Genomic DNA, 22,402 nt, shown 5'->3' on the forward strand with positions numbered 1-22,402 from the left:
CAGACGGCCCCTGGTGCTGAAGGACAGCTCCTAGCTCTGCTGCCAAAGAGGTCAGAGCCCGGAGAGCGCCCTGGAGGGGGCAAGACGGTGGGCTAAGATGGGTAGTAGAGATAGGGTTTCTGCCCTTAGTAAGATTTACAGCAGCCTCTCCCCCTTTCCTAGCTTCCTGGCTCCCCCTACAGGCTGCTGAGAATAGCTAAGAGAGTTAGGGAAGCTGCGCGGCCCGGATGGAACCATGTGCTTGGGGCCCTCACAGAGTCACATGGCACTAGGAACTCAGACGTACAAAGGTCCAGCCGCGCCACTAACCTTGTTTAGATTCCACCAAATCTCACACTGGTCCTGTTGTCTACTTCTTTTCCTCACTCCCTCCCACTCCAAGTAACTCCTCCATTCAAATTTTTAATCAACCATCACCAGTAAAAATGTGTTGATATTAAGAATAACAGCAATAAAGAAAATTGCCTTTATTGAGAGAATACTAGGTGCTAGGTTACTGCTCTAGGTACCTTGCTTACATTATTTCATTTAATCTTCACAACAATCTTGTGAGGTTGGCACTATATTGTTTTCTTCATTTACATAGGAGTCAGCCCAGATGTAGAGAGGTTAAGTTCCTAAGGCCACAAAGCTAGCAACTGATGAAGCCAAGGCAGAAACCCAGGCTGTATGGCTCTAGAGCTCTCTTCACACTCCAGGGAAGCCCTGGAAAGATGAAGGGGTGGACACACAGTCCTGACTTAAAGGAAGTTATAGTATACAGGAGGAAAGAAATCATGTAAGTTGGCTAGTGGGAGGATTCATGGGCTGGAGACTAGGGTTCAAACAATAGTTCTTCCACAGAACATAACATGTGTCCTTGAGAGAGTCCTTTCTCTGAGACTTGGTTTCCCCCTGATTAACAGGAGGGGATACCAAGGGCTAAGTGAGACAGGTGGGAATCATTAGCACTAGCTGGGGTGGGCTGGGATAGATGCATGAATGGTTTCTTGAAGAGTGGAAATTTGAGCTAGTTCTTAAAGAAGTAGCAGGATTGGGGTGGGGATTGGAAGGGCATTCCACTTAGGAGGAATGCAGGTGAATGTTTCAGGGATGAAGAGGAGCCCTGTAAGGTTGTGAAGCCACAAGTGTGACAGTTTGGCTGTACTGGTGGTGAGAGCTTGTGGGGAAGGGAGTGGAGGGATATGAGACAAGGAACAAAACTGTCAGGCATTTGGGAGGCCTATTCATTCATTATGTTCCAGGTACTATGTTGGGCACTAGGTAGGAGACTGAAATGGATCAGGCATGGCCCCACCCTTGAAATGCTCACAGTAGAATTAGGGATACAGACATTTTAAGGAAGAAATTGCAACCCAGTGCAATATGGATAAATAAGAGTGGGAGGAAGGAGAGATTTTCCTCCCATAAGGGAAAGGACTGATCCACTCTGCCAGCTTCCCTCAGAGACAACTTTGCACACAGCCATATGAGTTGGGGGCATTCATTCATTCATTTGGCAAACATCTTTTGAGGATCTGTTATGTTCCAGATGCTGTACTAGGCATCAAAGGTATAGGCATGCACAAAATATGTGTCTTGGGCCGAAGGAGTTTAGTTGAAGTCTTAGGGATGAGTAAGGATTGGCTAGACAGATAGGAGAGAAGGTGGTGTGTGAAGGATGTCCCAGGCAGAGGGAATGTCATGTGTAAAGGCCCAGGAGCAAAGCCAAGAATGGCATGTTCAGAAACCTACAAAGTAGTTCATTGTGAATAGGTGTGAAATGGGAGCACTGCCAAAAATGAGGCTGAGGATTTGGCAGGAGCCAAATCATGAAGGGTCCTGGGTGCCGTGTTAAGTAGTTTGGACTTTATCCCCGGGGTACTAAGAGCCACAAAAGAGGCTGAAAGGTTTTCAGCAGGAGGTCACACAATCAGATTTGTATTTTTACAAGACTCATTTGGCTGCATGAGGGAGATTGGGTTGGGGCAGGGGGAGACTGGAGGCAGGGAAACTGGTTAGTAGACTAGTTGGTAGTTCAGATGAGAGGTGTTGAGGGCTAAACAAAGCAGCAGAAGGAGTAAAGAGAAGAATTACATGGGAAGGAAATGACAGGTAGAATTAAAACGGGGACTGGCCTAGATGTAAGGAATAAAGTAGGGCCTGAGGCAAGAGGAAACCAAAGGGTTCGAGTTTGTCACACTGGCATGGCTGCCCCTGCCTCCCTAGGAACTGTCTTTCCAGAGCCATTCTTTGTTTAGTCCTTGGAGGGTTCAGTGTTCTGTTTAACAAAGAAGGCTAATCGCTTACAGATACCTGGTTCTGAGCTGATTGGCAGGGCCACAGTGATTGACACCCTCAAATGCCAATGAAAGAGCAGCCTGCCCGGCCTAGGCTATCAGCTCTAAGCACCTCTGGAGCTTTCTGTGAGAAGTCACTCAGGCAAGACTCCCTCCCTCCTCAAGCACACACAGGGCAAAAAGTGCCTCACAAAAGTCCATTTATCACAGGAGCACAATATAACAGTAACTTACCTGCTGCAAACAAAGAAGTGGTAGCATGCCAGCCGTCAGAGGAAGCTCTCATTCTCTCCCTCTAGATTACACAAGAAATTGGGATTGGGAAAGGGGAGGCATGGGCCTCTAATCAGGCCCTAGGAACAGAACAGCCAGGTGTAGGTGGGGGACTGGGCTCTCCAGAATTGGTGGGCCCTGGCCAGCTTTCCGCCTAGCCCTTTTTCTCTACGTGCTGCAGGTTAGCAGAGGCTAACACTGGAGGGTAAAGGTGGATCACTTCTGATGGGACCCAGCCTGCCTAGCAAGAGTGATAGGGTGCCCCCAAACCTGGTAAGGGGAAGACACCTTGGAGTAGAAGGAGGAAGGGAAGGTTTTTCACTGTGAAATCCTGACAATTAGGAAGAATAAAAAGTGGGAGCCATTTAAAGAGACTACTATGGTTACATAGGGAGCTTTCCGTTAAGCTCAGATCTTAAAAGGTCATAGGAAAAAGATGGGAACAAGAGCTTGTAATTAAGGCCAAATCTAAGAACCTGTAAGAAGAGTGTCAGGATGGCTAAAGCACGCTTGAACTAAAACTTGTCAGGCTCTGCCTGGATCCCAGCCCCTGCCCCTCCCCTGCCCCCCTCCCCCCATCCCTCTATAGTTGGAGTACTTTCCCTCCTGCCCAAGGCTACACCTGTCCTAAGACAGAAAGGATGGAAGTAACCTTACTCTGTGTTCTGGAACTCAGGATCAAGTAGCCCTTTTGTCACCAGTCTGAGCTTTATTTCAAATTTCCACTGAGCCTCTATCTCATTGCTCAGTTCGACCCCTGGCCTTCTGTCTCCTGTCCTATGGCTGAGCCCCCTAGTCAGAGATCCTGCCAGATCCTCCCCTATCAAGTCCTAGGACCAGTATGCTCTTTTAGTCCACCATCTAGGGAGAAGAAGGTCCTGACCCCAAGCCCCGCCCCGCAAGTGACTGAGGGCTGATGGCCTATACTAATGGACTCCTCTGACCCCAAATGCCCACTTGTATTTCTAAATGTCTAAATTCCTATAGTCATGTTAGCCCTCCACTTGGATCCCCCGTTATCCAATTGGTAATCCTATGTCAGTTAGGTATGCTTTTAATTGCAAATATTATGTCAACAATAGTGGCTATGTAAGATAGAGGTTTATTTGTCTTGTGTACCAAAAATTCCCTGAATACATGGTTCAGGACTGGTTTGACAGTTTAACAATGCCATCGAGGCCCTGGCTTTTCATCTCCGCTGTCCTTAGGGGTAGATTTGCTTTTTGTCTCATGGTCGTAAGACACCTGCTACAGCTCTGGGTCTCATGTCTGCATTATAGACAGGAAGAAAGGAAAACAGCTGTAGGGCAAGAAGACTAAGGACAAAAAGAACCTTCTAGAGAGGCTTTGTATTAAGAATGGAGCACTCTCCCCAGTGACATTTACCTACATCTCTTTGACTAGAACTGTGTTATAAGAACACTCCCAGCTGCAAAGGAAGCCAGAAAGTCCAATACTTTTAGCTGGGCACAATGCTGCTCTGAACAAAGTTGGAATTCTGTGAGTAAGGAAGAAGAAGGAAATCCTTATTGGGCAGGCAATTGGTAGCATCTACCATGAACCCCAACCACCAACTAACTGCTTGCCTTGACTGCCCTTCCTTACTAAACCCTTCATACACTGGGCTTTGACTGCTAGACTTGACTTCCTTTCAGCAAGTACAGAGGTTTTGTTCCTCTAGCACAGCATAGAAGAGACCTGCCTGGTTTAACAGCAGCACATGTGAAAAAGACCTTGATTTGATCATAAAGTCAACGGAGTGATGAGTCAACGGAGTGATGATGCTGCCAAAAGAGCTAATTAGATTTTAGGCTGCATTAGTAGAAGTATAGAACTAGAACAAGAGAAAAGATGGTTCTGCCTATACTTATCACATCCTGGAGCACTGTGCTCCATTCTGGACAACCCATTTAAACAGGGATACATTGACAAAGTGTCCAAAGGTGGGTCACTAGGCTGGTGCACCAGCTGTCACATCATATAAGGAACAGTTGAAGGACCTAGGCTTAATTGGTCTAGAGGTAAAGAGACCCAGGGAAGAGCCCCCATAGGGGACCAATCAGAAGTAGTTATTCAAATTAGGGTTCAGAGCCAAGATGATTACAGCAAGCAGGGTAGTGTCAAGTGATTAAGTGAGGGGATGAGAGAGAGAATCAATAACAATAAAAATGCTTATATAGTGCTTAGTATGTACTGGATACTGTTCTAAGCATTGACAGATGTCAAGTTACTTAATCCTCTGTGACAACAATTCTGTGAGATAGGAACTATCATTTTCTCCATTTTCCAGATGAAGAAATTGAGGGACAGATCAAGTTACTTGTCTAAGGTCACACAGTTAGCAAGTGGCTGAGGCAAAATTTGAACACAAGAGTTCACGCTCACTTTAGAAGAGTGTTAGTGATTCTGGGTAATCACCTAGATTGAGCACCAGATAGCATTTGCAGCTTGCTGGATTGTTCAGCAGTGGTGGGTGAATTTGCAAATAGGGCAAAGAGATAGAGGACCCTATTTTAAAACCTACAACCCAGGGGATTCCTCTTAGGTATTTCAATACCTTCTCAGTCAAGACCACGAGAAGTAAATGTCCACCTCTTAGCCCACCTTAGCTTTCCCTCTCATTTCCAATTTCTTGTATGAGGAATACAGACTCATCCCTGGGTAACTGACAGAATGACCCCGTGTAGACTCCATTCCACTCTAGACCTCAAAGGTACAGAGATGGTCAATTCTGGGGCCACCACTACTCTAAACAATTTTTTTAATTCTTTTTTTTATGTTATTTATTTATTTATGAAAGACAGACAGAGAGAGAGAGAGAGAGAGAGAGAGAGAGAGAGAGAGAGGCAGAGACACAGGAGGAGGGAGAAGCAGGCTCCATGCCTGGAGCCTGATGTGGGACTCGATCCCGGGACTCCAGGATCGCGCCCTGTGCCAAAGGCAGGCGTCAAACCGCTGAGCCACCCAGGGATCCCCCCACCACTACTCTAAAGCTTGTAGTATGCAGAGTCTACAGCTCCTGAAGCTGCCACCAACCCAAGATGAGAGAGCTGGTTTTCTGGCCACCATGCCTAAAGCCTGATAACTTCTCAAAGATACCAGGACTAAATTCATCCTGCCCCACAACTCCCAAAGTGATCAGTCTACTCTCAAAGTGTAAGCCTCACTTTTACCCTCACATTATTTCTCATAATGCTCTGCTTTTAACCTGAGCTCCTCCATCCCTCCATCACTCCAGTTTTACTTCATCTCCCCAAGCTGTCCACCAGAGCCCTCTTGATCAGATGCTCCCTAATCATCATTCTCAACCTCTTTTGCCTAACAGAAACCTAGTTCTACCCAGAGGGCTCCATTTCCCCTGCTGTCTTCTTATGTGAGAGTGTTTGTTTTCCTTTCCAGTATTTTAAAGTCAGAAAGTGGGGTGGGTGTCTTCCTTGCCCCCAGACCTTACTTCCGGACCATTTGTTTTCTTCTCTTTTGCAAAAACTACAGATTTTTTTGAGACAAACATCATTTTGACATGTAACTCACCCCTTCTCATTTCTGTCATGGACAGTCCTCCTGGTCATTATCCTCTGTAGTGCATTGAATTGTGACCCCCTAAAGGATATATTGAAGTCTTAACCCCTAGTATCTGTGAAGGTGACTTTATTTGGAAATAAGGCCTTTACAGATGTAATCAAGTTAAGATGTGGTCATACTGGATTAGGTGAGCCCCTGACTGATATCCTTATAAAAAGAGGGAAATTTGGACACAGACATACACAGGGGGAAGATGGTCATGTGATGACAGAGGCATAGATTGGAGTGATATGTCTGCAAGATAAGCCAAGGAATGCTGAGGATTGTCAGCAATTACCAGAAACTTGGAGAGACGCATGGCATAGCTCTCCCTCAGAGTCCTTAGAGGGAACCAACCCTTCCAACACCGTGATTTAGGACTTCTGGTCTTCAGAACTCTTCGAGAATAAATTTCTGTAGTTTTAAGCCACCCAGTTTGTGGTAATTTGTTAGAGAAGCCCTAAGTAATGAACACACACTTTTTTTTTCTCAACGAAGACTGGTTTCCATCTCACTGGCTTTCCCTCCCCCACTGCAAGTCCTGCCACCATCCTAGGAGACTTCTGTGTCCATGTTGATGATTTAGCTATCACTTAGACCTCCTGGTTTCTAGACATCCTCTTCTCTGCTTCACAATCCTACTACATGCTAAATTTCATTAGTACCTCTCCCTGTGTTGGATGATTATTTCAAATCTTCTCCACTCTTTCCTTAAACCTCCAACTTCTGTGTCTATCCTCTCACTTTCTCTCATAACAGATCGCCTTATCATTTATTTCACCAAGAAGATTAATGCATCAGGCAGGGCCTTCTGTTCCTACATTACCTCAATGACATTCTACGCAGGATTTTCCACTTGTAACAGTGGAGTAGAACTACGTAGGACTACATGGGACTTTGCACTTGTAACTTGTAAACGGTATTCTTTATTCTTAGAAGACCATTCCTTGCACTGGTGTTTTGTAGCCTATCCCTTCCCACTTTTTTACGGTATCAATTATCCCTTTTCTCTCCTATGTATTCAACCTCTTTCTCTCAACTGGACCCTTCTCAGTAGCAGGTAAAACAATCTTTCCCATCTTAAAATAATACCCCCTGCAACTCCACACTCCCCTCCAGTTACCACTTATTGTTCTTGCCTTCCAAATAAACTTCTCAAAAGAGTTATCTGCATTCACGTCTTGGCCTACTCCATTCATGCTTCTGCTCCATTACTACCCTGAAAGTGCTTTCATTTAGGTCACCAATGAGCTTAGTACCTCCAAAGGATGCTTTCAATCTTTGTTTCACTTGACTTCTTTTTTTTTATTTTTTAATTTATTTTTATTTTTATTTATGACAGTCACACACACACACAGAGAGAGAGGGAGGCAGAGACACAGGCAGAGGGAGAAGCAGGCTCCATGCACCGGGAGCCCGATGTGGGATTCGATCCCGGGTCTCCAGGATCGCGCCCTGGGCCAAAGGCAGGCGCCAAACCGCTGCGCCACCCAGGGATCCCTGTTTCACTTGACTTCTTAGTGGCATTTGACATTGTTGATTGCTTCCTCTTTATTGAGATACTTTCTTCCATTAGCCTCCTTTCTTTGTTTTTCTCCCCCCCTCTCTGATGACTCCTTATTGGTTTCTTTGAGGGGTGCTCATTTTTCCCTAACTGGTTTTTAAATGTTGGAGTTCCTCAAAGCTGCATTATCTTCTCACTCTATACTCTCTCATTAGGAAAAGTCATCCATGCCTATGCCTATGGTATGTACTGCATATTTATCTCTACTGAGATGACTGAAACACAACTCAAATTTAGTACATCTAAGACCAAACCTATGATCTCCTCCCAGTTTTCCTCTTTTCTGTGAATGGCATCCCAACTATCCAGTCATGCAGTTCAAAAACCTAGGAGTCATTCTTGGCCACCCCTTTCCTTCATATCCAGTCCATCACTAGTTCCTATTGATTTTACCTCTCAAAAGTTTCTTAGTCCGTCCACATCTTTTCTTTTTTTTTCTGTGTTTAAAGCATCTTTCTGTCATCCTTTCTTTTTCTTCTTTTTTATTTTTTATTTTATTTAAATTCAATTAATGGACATATAGTGTATCATTAGTTTCAGATGTAGAGTTCAGTTACTCATCCATTGCATAGGACACCTGGTGCTCATTACTTCACGTTCCCTCATTAATACCCAGTTACCCAGTTACCCCATCCCCCCACTCCTCTCCTGCAACTCTCAGTTTGTTTCCTATAGTTAAGTGTCTCTTATGGTTTGTCTCCCTCTCTGATTTCATCTTATTTTTCTCTCCTTTCCCCTATGATTCTCTGTTTTGTTTCTTAAATTTCACATGAGTGAAATCACATGATAATTGTCTTTCTCTGATTGACTTATTTTGCTCAGGATAATACCCTCCATTTCCATCCATGTCATTGTAACATCCACATCTTTTCAATGACACTGTCAGTCACCACGTTTGTCTATGTTACTATCATCTCTCATTTTATCTATTACAACAGACTGGTCTCCACATATCCGTGTTGGATTCTCTCCAACCCATTTTCTATAGAGCAACTAGAGTAATGTTTTCAAAAGTTAAAGCTGATTGTGTTATCACCTTGTGTAGACACTGTCCAATAATTTCCCATGACACTTGAGGAAATAATCATTAATGTGGCCTACAGGGTCCTATAAGGTCTTGTCCAAACTTACATCCCCAGCCTCACATCACATTGTCCCATATGCTTCAAGCTCCACCCACACTGGTCTTCTTTCAGTTCCAGATATACCATTTTTTTTTGGCCACAGAACCTTTGCACATGCCTTTTCTTCTTCCTAGAACACTCTCTCCACTTTCCACCTCCATCTACTTCATTTGGCTAACCCTACTTAATACTCAAATTTCAGTTCCAGCATCACTTCCTCATAGAAGATTTCCTAGACCTGTCCCTCTAGGCTAGACCAGGTTCCTTTGTTACATTTCTCATAGAACTGTCTTCCTTTCTTCATAGCTTTTATTTCAGTTGTATTTCACCCCTATTTGTGTGATTCCTTATTTTATTACTATCACAACCACTACATTTCAAACTCCGTCTGAGCAAGAGCCATATCTGTTTTTATTTTTCCCTGTTTCTCTAGCAGCAGGTATAGTACCTAACATATAGACACTCAGTATTTGTTGAATGAGTGAATGCATGAATGAGTGAAAGGATAAATAGATACTTCAAGTGAGACCATTCCCACCCTATCACAGGGGTGTGGCTTTACTCTAACAGATCTGCTGCATGTGTCTAACAGATCATGACTGTTTTCTTTTTTTTTAAATTTTTATTTATTTATGATAGTTACAGAGAGAGAGAGAGGGAGGCAGAGACACAGGCAGAGGGAGAAGCAGGCTCCATGCACCAGGAGCCCGATGTGGGATTCGATCCCGGGTCTCCGGGATCACGCCCTGGGCCAAAGGCAGGCGCCAAACCGCTGCGCCACCCAGGGATCCCTCATGACTGTTTTCTTAAAAGATTTTATTTATTTATTCATGAGAGACACATAGATAGAGAGGCAGAGACACAGGTAGAGGTTGAAGCCTCTATGCAGAGAACCCGACATGGGACTTGATCCCTGGTCTCCAGGACCACGCCCTGGGCTGAAGGCAGCACTAAACCACTGAGCCACCCAGGCTGCCCATGACTGTGTTTTAATACAAAGCATGAACCACAACATGCAGAAACAGAGGATCTTTCTATCATAGTTACCTCTAAAGGTAGTGAATTCCCTTTAGTGAAGAAATCTGCAAGGAGGTATCTAAGTAGAAGTTAAATAACTTTCTCTGCTTAAATAACCACAAGATGAGATTTCTAAAGCTTTTGCCATTCAAGGCTTTGTGATTTTAGGGTTTGGTACATAAATGGGGTGACTCAAGCAAAGAGGATTCAAATATCCTCTGAGATGGAAAATGGAAACGACATGGAAGAAACCGCTGTAGACCCTAAGCTCGTTGAAATCACCTCATTAATTTCCTTCCTTCCTAAAAGAAATTCTCTTTTAGTACATAATTGGTAGGATCAGCATTTTTCCTATATTGAAGATTGAAAGGGGTAGAGGTTCTTCCACTTCTACAGTTCTCCTCAAGCCCATCATTCACTGGCAATCTTGCCACTAATTTTCATCTTTCTTGCCTAAATTTAAAACTATTTCCTCATGAGAATTTCATGTCTTTGTAGATTCCCCATATATATACCTATTAAATTTGATTTTCTCCCGTTGATCTGTCTCATGTCAATTTGATTCTAAATCCAGCTAGAAGGACCATAGGGCAGAGGAAGGTCTTCCTCTCTGACAGTTGGCATAGTTGTCAGGATCACTTTAAGTTGCTGGACACCACTCGCCCAGGATGCTGCTGCAGCTGAGAGATCCTTGGGACATCTGACAAGCAGCCAGCAGAAAGTGAGATTTCTTATCATGTTAGTCCCCTAGAATATCTATCTGCAAAGTCCAAAGGAGCTAGAATGGTGAGAGTCCTTTTCTCTCTTTCTAAATTTAGGTTAACAGGAGAAAATATTTGTGGAACTAGTTCTTAGGGCCTAGTGACTCTTTGGTTAAATTTGGTAGAGAACTCTTTGGTAACTGATCCATATCCTCTCAGAGATAGTCTTCTTGTATCTTTGGTTAAACCATTAAGGCTTGGTTTGAGTCGCTATTAAATCCTACTTGTCAATGGTCAAACAATGGATCCTTTAAATTGACTATATTTAAAAGAAAATATTCTTTATAGAGAGCTCTCAACTATCTTAGTAGTAGAATGGCCAGTCTCAGGGACACCCTTGACAAGATAAAATCACAGAAATTAAGCTTAAGACAGAAATAAATGTCAACATCCAGCGTAAATTTCCTCTAAAATCTGGCCTCATCTGCTCTATAAGATTTACAGGGTACTCTTCTCTAATCTCTAGGTTCAAAATGTACAGGTTTCTCATGTAAATGCTGAAAGCCAGGAAATAAATTTAACAAAAGCACCTGAGAGTGGCAATAGGCTTGCTCTGCTCCTACCTTTCAGGGATTGATAATCCAGGCTCTTCTAGCTCCTAGCATTCATTAGCAATGTCTATTTCAGGTGTATCTGAGATCCCTCACTGCAAAAGAATTTGTGTCTCCTGGGTAGCAGCAAAGTCTTAAATTATAAGCCCTTTTACCTCCACTTTTAAAAGACCCCATAAAATTCAGAGAGAAATTTAAAAGGTTGATGACTTATTTACTGCCTTCCCTTCAGGGGAAAAGGTAACCAAAATTTCTCTTAGTCCTTCCTACAAATGATCTGTGAAAGACCAATATTCAGTGATTAATAGAAACCAAGTGTGAATTAGAAGGCTTTTAAAAAATGTTTTATATAGACAAAAATCTTTTGATTCCAATTTTAGTTAAAAATCTCCCTAATATAAAGAAGTAAATTCAGTTAAAAAGGCAGGCCAATACTTGCTTAATATTGAGGTTGGAATCTAGTTCTTTAGAAAATTAAAAACAACTCTGTCTTACAAATCTCTATGAAACCAGAAATGGAACTCCAGAAACATGTCAAGGTGCACCTATGTACCAATCCCAAACCTTGCCTATTCCTCTTTTTTATTTTTATTTTTTCTCTTTTTTTTCTATTCCTCTTTTTTAATTGAAGATTTTATTTATTTATTCATGAGAGACACAGAGAGAGGCAGAGACAGGCAGAGAGAGAAGCAGGCTCCCTATGGGGAGCCTAATGCAGGACTTGATCCCAGGGTCCTGAGGGGTAGGCAGACACTCAACCACTGAGCCACCCAGGTGCCCTTGCCTATTCCTCTTTAAGTGTTTGTGGATATTGTAAAAACACAAGCAATTGGAACAAAATTGTACTGTATTTAGGAGAAAGGAAGGTTAATTTTAAATTGCAAGTACCCTGAAATTCTGGAAAACAAACAAAAATTGTTCTGCATTCTTTATATACAGTGAAATTATACATCTTACATCTTTAAATGTAAAAACAGCTTACAATTGGCTGAAACTGAAGAAGTAAAAGAGAAAAAGAGTTAAAAAAGAAAAACTACTAGAATGTCCAGACTCTAGCACCTCGCAAAAACATATACACCAGATTTTCACTTTGGAGGAAATGTAGATGCTCTCTCTCTGCCTTTGTGATGTAAATTTTCTGCCCCATCTTCTCTAGACCTAAGCAATTCTTTGTCTTTTTTGTCTTTTCTTTTAAGAGGGACTGAGAGGAAGAGAGAGCACATGCTAGCAGTGTGGGACAGGCAAAGAGAGAGGGAGAAAGAACAGCCTGTTTAAGAACAGGCTCCATGCAGCCAGCTTTGTGGGGCTTATTCTCATGACCCTGAGGTCATAACCTGAGCTAAAATCAAGAGATGGGCATTTAGCCAACTGAGCCACCCAAGTGCCCCAAGCAATTCTTTGAAATAAAGAATAAGGAGAACTATAGGGAAAAGTTTTTCATAAAAAAAGGGAGATATTTAGAAATTGGGCTTTTATTGTTTTTTTCACAAATATTAGTAAAAACAAAAGCTAGGAGATTGTATCTTGTCTGTGTATGTGTGTTCATCTGTCTTGTCTGTATGGGTGTCTGTGTAGGTTGTATTTTTTCTACCTGTGGATAGTATTGCTAAAATTCATTTGTATAGGAACTCTATTTCATTAGTTTAAAGGCAAGCACTTGTAAGATTTGGGCATTCCAAAACTCAGAAACTAACCCAAATGTTTTTTCAAGTTCACATGAATCTGGGATAATATTTGGTACTAAAGATAATTTCAGGCTCTTGGTTTAATTAAAATAAAATTGTCTTTAGAGTTAGAAACAAGCAATCAACACCAAAAAAACAAAAAACAAAAAACAAACCAAAGCAAAATATAAACCTATTTTCTCATGCTTCTCATAGCAAGGATGGAAATATGCTGTTTTAGTTGTATCCAAAGAGTTATAAAGGTTATTATTTGGGGCTACATGCAAGTCCCCATATTTCACAGTACAGAGGTGCCATCGTTATACTGTATGTAGGCTACGCTTAGTATTTGTATGTTAATGGTCTTCTAAAACTGAAGCGTTGTCAAACTATGGAGCCTGTATAGACCTATAAAGGTCAAAGCCATGCCTCTTAATGTAGGGGACTGGCTTTTACCTGAACTGGATAATAAATGATATCCATCACAATGGAGTCCTGAGAATCACCTGAGAAAGAAACATATTCACCAGGGCTGAAAAAAGGAGTCCTCTAGGAAGTCTGGGATTCAGATTTCTGCAGTATTGGCTGAGGAGGGAATCCAGTCCTCAAACACTTGCCCACTGAGGTTAGAGTTATGAATTGCCCTCCTTGTGAACAAAGGTTATGGCCCAAAGGGAAGGAGCCAGGCATATGCCATTTTGGAACCCAGATGTAGTACAGACAGTGTGTGAGTCGCAGTAAAGAATTAGCCATGGTTGGCTCACAGTTGGGTGCTGTGGAATCTGGGCTGTTTGGGTTTCTGATATTGCCCTGTGCTTCCCCCAGTGTGTTTCAGGAATTTCTTTGTGCAAATACTGTGACAACAGGGGTGGATGAGATAGAGGCAGAGCCCTACTATGGGGGCCCACTGGTGGATGTCAGGAATGAGAGTTAATCTCCAGCATGCTCTCCTTCCCAAGGTTCTCTTTGCTCCAATCTGGCAGACTCTGTGTTCTGTTTTACCAAGCGAGTAAGAGTGGTAAGGTCAGAGTGAGACCTAGGACCTTAAAGGGAAAAGAAGATTTAATGGGGCAGAGTTGGGAGGTCATCACAGGTCCTTCCCCCATGAAGGTTCTCTTTTCAATGCAATTGGTTTCTCCTAAGAAGGGAAGTGGTTTCTTTATTTACTAGGTATTTTCTTTTCTTTTTTTTTTTGAGATTTTATTTATTTATTCATAGACACAGATAGAGAGGCAGAGACACAGGCAGAGGGAGAAGCAGGGAGCCCGATGCAGGACTCGATCCCGGGTCTCCAGGATCACACCCCAGGCTGCAGGCAGCGCCAAACCGTTGCACCACCGGGGCTGCCCCTATTTACTAGGTATTTTCTTATGGGTCAATAAGAGACCTATCTGTAGAGACAGAGGTAGATTTTCCAGCTGTTGGTGGGCAGATAGGCCCCTTCAGTACTGCTCTTCAGGTCCTCTCTGGAGCCAGCCCCGTAAGCTAGGCAAGACCTTGGCCAAAATGCTACTGGTCTGGGATATGGTGCAGATTGCTTGTGAAGGCCAGAAAGCCCCCCTCTACAACTTCCTGCCTCATCTGCCACAGAGAACAACCTAGTGAAAGGTGAAAGATAGAACCAGAGGACAAGGAAGTTCCATCCTCCACAACTCAATACTACTGTCACTGTCTGCCTCATCCCCTGCCACCAACAGAGCTGGATATAAAAGAGAATGAAGTGAAGGTCTCAAAGCAGCAGAAGTGGCTGAGCACTAGGGTCTGAGTCACCTTGAATGCTGTTCTATACATGACCTGGGACTTTGACCCAGGGAAGGCCTGGGTTGCCTAGACTTGGGCTTCTCTTTAAGTCCCTCCCTCAACCTCTTCCTGCAATGCTTCTGGGTAGAGGCCCACAGCCTGGTGTATGCTGCATTTTGGCTCTGTAGCTATCTTGTCCTCCAGAGGGTTGGTCTCTGGTTCATTTCCACAGGTTTGGGATTTGCCATAGTGATCTAGAAGTTGCCTCTTTCAGCTGACCTTGTGGGTTCTGGTCTATGGATCCCACCCTCTTCAGAAAGCAGCACATTGGTAGTCAAAATAGCACAGACTTTGGAGTCATGCGGGCCTGGGTTTACATCCCAGTGAGCACAAGTGGTTAGAACCTTTCAGTTTTCCTATCAGTGAAATAGGAAAAACAGCTACTTCATAAGTCTCTAATGTAGAAGAAATGTCATGATGGTTCCAAAGTGCCTCGTACATGGTCCTCAGTATATTTTAGCCCACCCTGAACTATTCTTTGTAGGACAAGGTAAGTGTTCTCTTTTTCTTCTTTCATGGTGCTTTCTATTCTGTTGCTTGAAACACATTTGCCAGCAGATTATTAACTCAGTTTCTCTGCTGGGAAGAAATTCCCAGAGGGGACAATTTCTGTGTATAGCAGAAGCTTGTGGGCCAGGGAAGAATATCCTCAGAGATAAAAGTTTCCCATGCCCAGAAGGGGCTTCTCAGGCATGAGTTGAGAGAAATGTTTGTGTGTGGGGGTGGAGTGTTAGGGGGAAGTGACCCCCATCCTCCAGATAAGAAATACAGAGGGAAAAAGCCTCATAGAACTTCTAGTGGTCATCTCAGAAGGAAGTCAGGAGATAGAGACTAATCTCTTCAATCTCAGGCTCCTCAATCTGGGGGGCTTCAGAAGATGGAACCTTTGCCGTTTTATGTTCATCCCACTGTAACAATTCGCCAAATCTAGTCTGGGCATTGTGTTGCTATTTTTACCTCTGTTCTGTTTGCCTGGGTGGTGATCAGTAGAGATCTTTACCTGAGGGTTTGTCATTAGATTTATTTTGGGGGGAGTGCCAGAATGACTTCATCCCACTCTTTAGCCAGTCCAAAGAAGAGCTGTGCCCCGACCAAAGAGATGAGTGCCAAGGACGGCTTTAGAGAGAAAAGGAAAGGAGACTGAGTCCTTTAAGAAGGAAGGCCTTTAGGAAAGAAGCCAGTAGATCTCTTGGGGTTGGTCTGAACCTGACACATGGTCTAGAACTTTAGGAGGAAAAGCACATGAGACTTCCCTAGGATGTATCTCAGGGAAGCTCAGCACCTTCACGAGTTGGTCTAGGCTTATAGCTGTACTTGTTTACTTTATCAGCTATGTGGCCTCCTAAGTCTATGCCATTGTGTGCTTTGCTATGTCAGTTAACAGGCTATCCCTTTCCACTCTGACGTCTGAGCTTGCTTCTGGACTCCTCCAATAATGACCTATCTTTCACGAGTGTTTCTGGCTTTCAGCTCATTTGCAGAATGTAGATGGCCGATGTCTTCCGAGTTAGTAACTAATCAAACTAGCACTAGTTACCAGACTCTCCCTCTTCCCCAAGAAATGACCAATGACTAATCCTTTTTGGTATACCTAGGGGAAGGGTGAAACTCTCCCTAGGGTCCCTGAATTGGGTAGCCTAAATTTATGGACCATAAAGGTTAAGAAGTAAGCTTTTCCAGTCCAGAGAGGCCAGTATGGTGGATGTGGGAAAAAGCCATTGCTAGAATGATCTGGGAGAGGAGTTGAAGCAATATTTCTGAGCAGGAGTTCTAGGCTAGGAGAGCTCAGCCTAGAATATGAGAAGTGGGATAAGAATGTTTCTATGTGAAAGTCAGTTAGGGAAGGAGAGATATCTGTGCACATAGTAAAAACTGACTATATATAAATAACTGCCCTCCTCCCTAACCATGCTTTGGACTTACCTATTGTGGCATTTTGGGTTTTCAAGGCTATCCCACTTCCCTGGAGCCATTCCTCTTCTCTGATTTCTCTGGTTGCTTTTTGGACTTCCTCCACTCCCTACATTGAGTCAGGTCTGTACTGGCCTACCGGGAGGTCATACTGCCTGGCATTGAGCTGAACCCAGATATGACTCCATGCACAAACACAAACAGATTCTAACCCAGGAGTTCTGAGTGTAGGGTAAAGGTTTTGTAAATTGGCCTCTGCTGCCCCCTCCATGGTAAATAAGGTTACTTTTCCTCACCTGAGGTGACTTCTGAAAAAAGGTTGTGAGACCTCCAAATTATTGGCCACTTTCCCCAGCATCTTATAGCCACCCCTAGTCCTCTCTCCAATGCTGCCAGGAACATGGCTATCTCTTGGGAGAGAGGCAGGAAATAACCTGTCAGATTCTGATACTGGAGAGGTTCAGGCCATGACCGGAAAGTACTGGCACCCACTTTGGCTTGTATCCAGACTCCCCCACCTCTCAGACCTCTTCTAGGGATGTGGAAAGTGAACGGGAAAAAAATCCAGGCATTTAAGACACTGAGAATGGAATGATTTCTCTCAGAGCATTCTCAGCCTCAAAATCACCAGCCTGAAGCCCCCTATGATCTCCAAGCACCCATCTCAAGATCTAAGAATATGATCCTTCCCAAGTCTGCCTTGAAGTTAACCCAGAAACCATGACTCAACTTCTGCTTTTTGTCAGATAGCTCTGGCTCAGAGGTACATGAGCTGGGAGAAAAGTGTATTAGCCCATCTCCCACCTTCTGGGCTCTGCATGACTTTGGGCACTAGAGCATGGATGGAAAAGGGTGCAGGTTCTTGATCTGATGCAAAAGATGTGGGCTTCCCCACAGACCTCAGGGAAATATCCCATTGCTCTCTGAGAGAGTGCCCCTTTATCTACAGCACAGAAAACTGGTCTGACCATCCAGGCAGAAATAAGAAGACAGGTTCGAAGAGTTTATGCCTCTCTGAGTATGAGCTGACAGAGTGGTGATACCACTAGCATCCCACCTCCCAGCTTGAGAATTGGGTTGGGAGAGGGTTTCTAGAAGTAGATCTCGTAATGTTCATCCTAGGCTTCAAGTCTACCCCTCATTATGCTGGAAAACTCCTGCTCATCCTCACTTTCTGACTTCTTTCTTTGGGTATTCCTTGTACAACTCCTCCCTGTATCTGAGACCTTTATCTTGTTCTAGATACAGGGCTTGACCTATCTAAGGGCAAAGTTAGAAATCTGAGTTATAGGAGGCGGGGCAAGATGGCGGAAGAGTAGGGTCCCCAAGTCACCTGTCCCCACCAAATTACCTAGATAACCTTCAAATCATCCTGAAAACCTACGAATTCGGCCTGAGATTTAAAGAGAGAACAGCTGGAATGCTACAGTGAGAAGAGTTCGCGCTTCTATCAAGGTAGGAAGACGGGGTGGGGGGGGGGAGAAATAAAGAAACAAAAGGCATCCAAGGGAGAGGGGCCCCGCGAGGAGCCTGGCTAAGGCCGGGGCGACTGCCCCCAGGACAGGAAAGCTCCATCCCAGAGAAGCAAGAGCTTCACTAATCTTCCAGGGCGGAAAGGCGCTAGCAGGGAGTTGGAGCAGGACCCCAGGAGGGCAGGGATGCCCTCAGGCTCCCTGGGACACTAACAGAGCAACTGCGCCTGGGGGAGAGTGCGCCGAGCTCCCTAAAGGGCTGCAGCGCGTGCTTGCATTGACCCGGGAGCAGCTCGGAGGGGCTCCGGCGGGGCTCCGCGGAGAGGCGGCTGCACGGCCCGGGAGCGTGAATCCAACAGCGCAGGCCCCAGGGCACAGGGTGCCGGGACACAGCCCAGGATCCGGCCTCCCCCCGGGACAGGCAGAGGCCGTGAGGGCCCAGGAGAGTAAGGACGCTCCTGCCCGGAGCTGAGCAGATCAGCGGCCCGGCCCTGGAGCCTCCAGGCCCTGCAGACAGAGAGCTCTGTAGTTCCTGCGGGAGCTGAATCCAGGGCTCCAGAGCTGGCCGCCGCCACTGTGGTTGTTCCTCTTGGGGCCTCACAGGGTAAACCCCCACTGAGCCCTGCATCAGGCAGGGGGCAGAGCAGCTCCCCCAGTGCTAACACCTGAAAATCAGCACAACAGGCCCCTCCCCCAGAAGACCAGCCAGACAGACAAGTTCCAGGGGAAGTCAAGGGACTTAAAGTATACAGAATCAGAAGATACTCCCCCGTGTTTTTTTTTTCTGTTTTCTTTTTGCTTTCTGTTCACTTCCCCCACCCTTTTTTTCCTTTCTTTCTTTTTCTTTCTCTTTTTCTTTTTTCTTCCTTTTTTCTTTTTCTCTTTTCTTTCCTTCTTGCTCTCCTCTCTTTTTCTCTTTTGCCCAATACAACTTGTTTTTGGCCATTCTGCACTGAGCAAAATGACTAGAAGGAAAACCTCACCTCAAAAGAAAGAATCAGAAACAGTCCTCTCTCCCACAGAGTTACAAAATCTGGATTACAATTCAATGTCAGAAAGCCAATTCAGAAGCACTATTATACAGCTACTGGTGGCTCTAGAAAAAAGCATAAAGGACTCAAGAGACTTCATGACTGCAGAATTTAGAGCTAATCAGGCAGAAATTAAAAATCAATTGAATGAGATGCAATCCAAACTAGAAGTCCTAATGACGAGGGTTAGCGAGGTGGAAGAATGAGTGAGTGACATAGAAGACAAGTTGATGGCAAAGAGGGAAACTGAGGAAAAAAGAGACAAACAATTAAAAGACCATGAAGATAGATTAAGGGAAATAAACGACAGCCTGAGGAAGAAAAACCTACGTTTAATTGGGGCACCGAAAGGGACAGAGGGCCAGAATATGTATTTGAGCAAATCATAGCTGAAAACTTTCCTAATCTGCGAAGGGAAACAGGCATTCAGATCTAAGAAATAGAGAGATCCCCCCCTAAAATCAATAAAAACCGTTCAACACGTCGACATTTACTAGTTAAGCTTGCAAATTCCAAAGATAAAGAGAAGATCCTTAAAGCAGCAAGAGACAAGAAATCCCTGACTTTTATGGAGAGGAGTATTAGGGTAACAGCAGACCTCTCCACAGAGACCTGGCAGGCCAGAAAGGGCTGGCAGGATATATTCAGGGTCCTAAATGAGAAGAACATGCAACCAAGAATACTTTATCCAGCAAGGCTCTCATTCAAAATGGAAGGAGAGATAAAGAGCTTCCAAGACAGGCAGAAACTGAAAGAATATGTGACCTCCAAACCAGCTCTGCAAGAAATTTTAAGGGGGACTCTTAAAATTCCCCTTTAAGAAGAAGTTCAGTGGAACAATCCACAAAAACAAGGACTGAATAGATATCATGATGACACTAAACTCATATCTTTCAATAGTAACTCTGAACGTGAACGGGCTTAATGACCCCATCAAAAGGCACAGGGTTTCAGACTGGATAAAAAAGCAGGACCCATCTATTTGCTGTCTACAAGAGACTCATTTTAGACAGAAGGACACCTACAGCCTGAAAATAAAAGGTTGGAGAACCATTTACCATTCAAATGGTCCTCAAAAGAAAGCAGGGGTAGCCATCCTTATATCAGATACACTAAAATTTACCCCGAAGACTGTAGTGAGAGATGAAGAGGGACACTATCTCATACTTAAAGGGTCTATCCAACAAGAGGGCTTAACAATCCTCCATATATATGCCCCGAATGTGGGAGCTGCCAAATATTTAAACCAATTAATAACCAAAGTGAAGAAATACTTAGATAATAATACACTTATACTTGGTGACTTCAATCTAGCTCTTTCTACCCTCGATAGGTCTTCTAAGCACAACATCTCCAAAGAAACGAGAGCTTTAAATGAAACACTGGACCAGATGGATTTCACAGATATCTACAGAACTTTACATCCAAACTCAACTGAATACACATTCTTCTCAAGTGCACATAGAACTTTCTCCAGAATAGACCACATACTGGGTCACAAATCGGGTCTGAACTGATACCAAAAGATTGGGATCGCCCCCTGCATACTCTCAGACCATAATACCTTGAAATTAGAACTAAATCACAAGAAGAAGTTTGGAAGGATCTCAAACACGTGGCGGTTAAGGACCATCCTGCTAAAAGATGAAAGGGTCAACCAGGAAATTAAGGAAGAATTAAAAAGATTCATGGAAACTAATGAGAATGAAGATACAACCTTTTAAAATCTTTGGGATGCAGCAAAAGCAGTCCTAAGGGGGAAATACATCGCAATACAAGCATCCATTCAAAAACTGGAAAGAACTCAAATACAAAAGCTAACCTTACACATAAAGGAGCTAGAGAAAAAACAGCAAATAGATCCTACAGCCAGCAGAAGAAGAGAGTTAATAAAGATTCGAGCAGAACTCAATGAAATCGAGACCAGAAGAACTGTGGAACAGATCAACAGAAAGAACCAGGAGTTGGTTCTTTGAAAGAATTAATAAGGTAGATAAACCATTAGCCAACCTTATTAAAAAGAAGAGAGAGAAGACTCAAATTAATAAAATCATGAATGAGAAAGGAGAGATCACTACCAACACCAAGGAAATACAAACGATTTTAAAAACATATTATGAACAGCTATACACCAATAAATTAGGCAATCTAGAAGAAATGGACACATTCCTGGAAAGCCACAAACTACCAAAACTGGAACAGGGAGAAATAGAAAACCTGAACAGGCCAATAACCAGGGAGGAAATTGAAGCAGTCATCAAAAACCTCCCAAGACACAAAAGTCCAGGGCCAGATGGCTTCCCAGGGGAATTATATCAAACATTGAAAGAAGAAACCAAACCATACTTATTCTCCTAAAGCTGTTTGGAAAGATAGAAAGAGATGGAGTACTTCTATGAGGCCAGCATCACCTTAATTCCAAAACCAAAGACCCCACCAAAAAAGAGAATTACAGACCAATATCCCTGATGAACATGGATGCAAAAATTCTCAACAAGATACTGGCCAATAGGATCCAACAGTACATTAAGAAAATTATTCACCATGACCAAGTAGGATTTATCCCCGGGACACAAGGCTGGTTCAGCACTCCTAAAACAATCAATGTGATTCATCATATCAGCAAGAGAAAGACCAAGAACCATATGATCCTCTCATTAGATGCAGAGAAAGCATTTGACAAAAGACAGCATCCATTCCTGATCAAAACTCTTCAGAGTGTAGGGATAGAGGGAACATTCCTCAACATCTTAAATGCCTTACAGCAAATATCATTCTCAATGGGGAAGCACTGGAAGTCTTTCCCCTAAGATCAGGAACAAGACAGGGATGTTCACTCTCACCATGCTAATCAACAGAGTACTGGAAGTCCTAGCCTCAGCAATCAGACAACAAAAAGACATTAAAGGCATTCAAATTGGCAAAGAAGAAGTCAAACTCTCCCTCTTCGCCAATGACAAGATACTCTACATAGAAAACCCAAAAGACTCCACCCCAAGATTGCTAGAACTCATACAGCAATTTGGTAGCGTGGCAGGATACAAAATTAATGCCCAGAAATCAATGGCATTTCTATACACTAACAATGAGACTGAAGAAAGAGAAATGAAGGAGTCAATCCCATTTACAATTGCACCCAAAAGCATAAGATACCTAGGAATAAACCTAACCAAAGAGGTAAAGATCTATACCCTAAAAACTACAGGACACTTCTGAATGAAATTGAGAAAGACACAAAGAGATGGAAAAATATTCCATGCTCATGGATTGGCAGAATTAATATTGTGAAAATGTCAATGTTACCCAGGGCAATTTACACGTTTAATGCAATCCCTATCAAAACACCATGGACTTTCTTCAGAGAGGTAGAACAAATTATTTTAAGATTTGTGTG

The sequence above is a fragment of the Canis aureus genome, chromosome X (assembly GCF_053574225.1).
Source record: "Canis aureus isolate CA01 chromosome X, VMU_Caureus_v.1.0, whole genome shotgun sequence".
Taxonomy (NCBI): domain Eukaryota; kingdom Metazoa; phylum Chordata; class Mammalia; order Carnivora; family Canidae; genus Canis; species Canis aureus.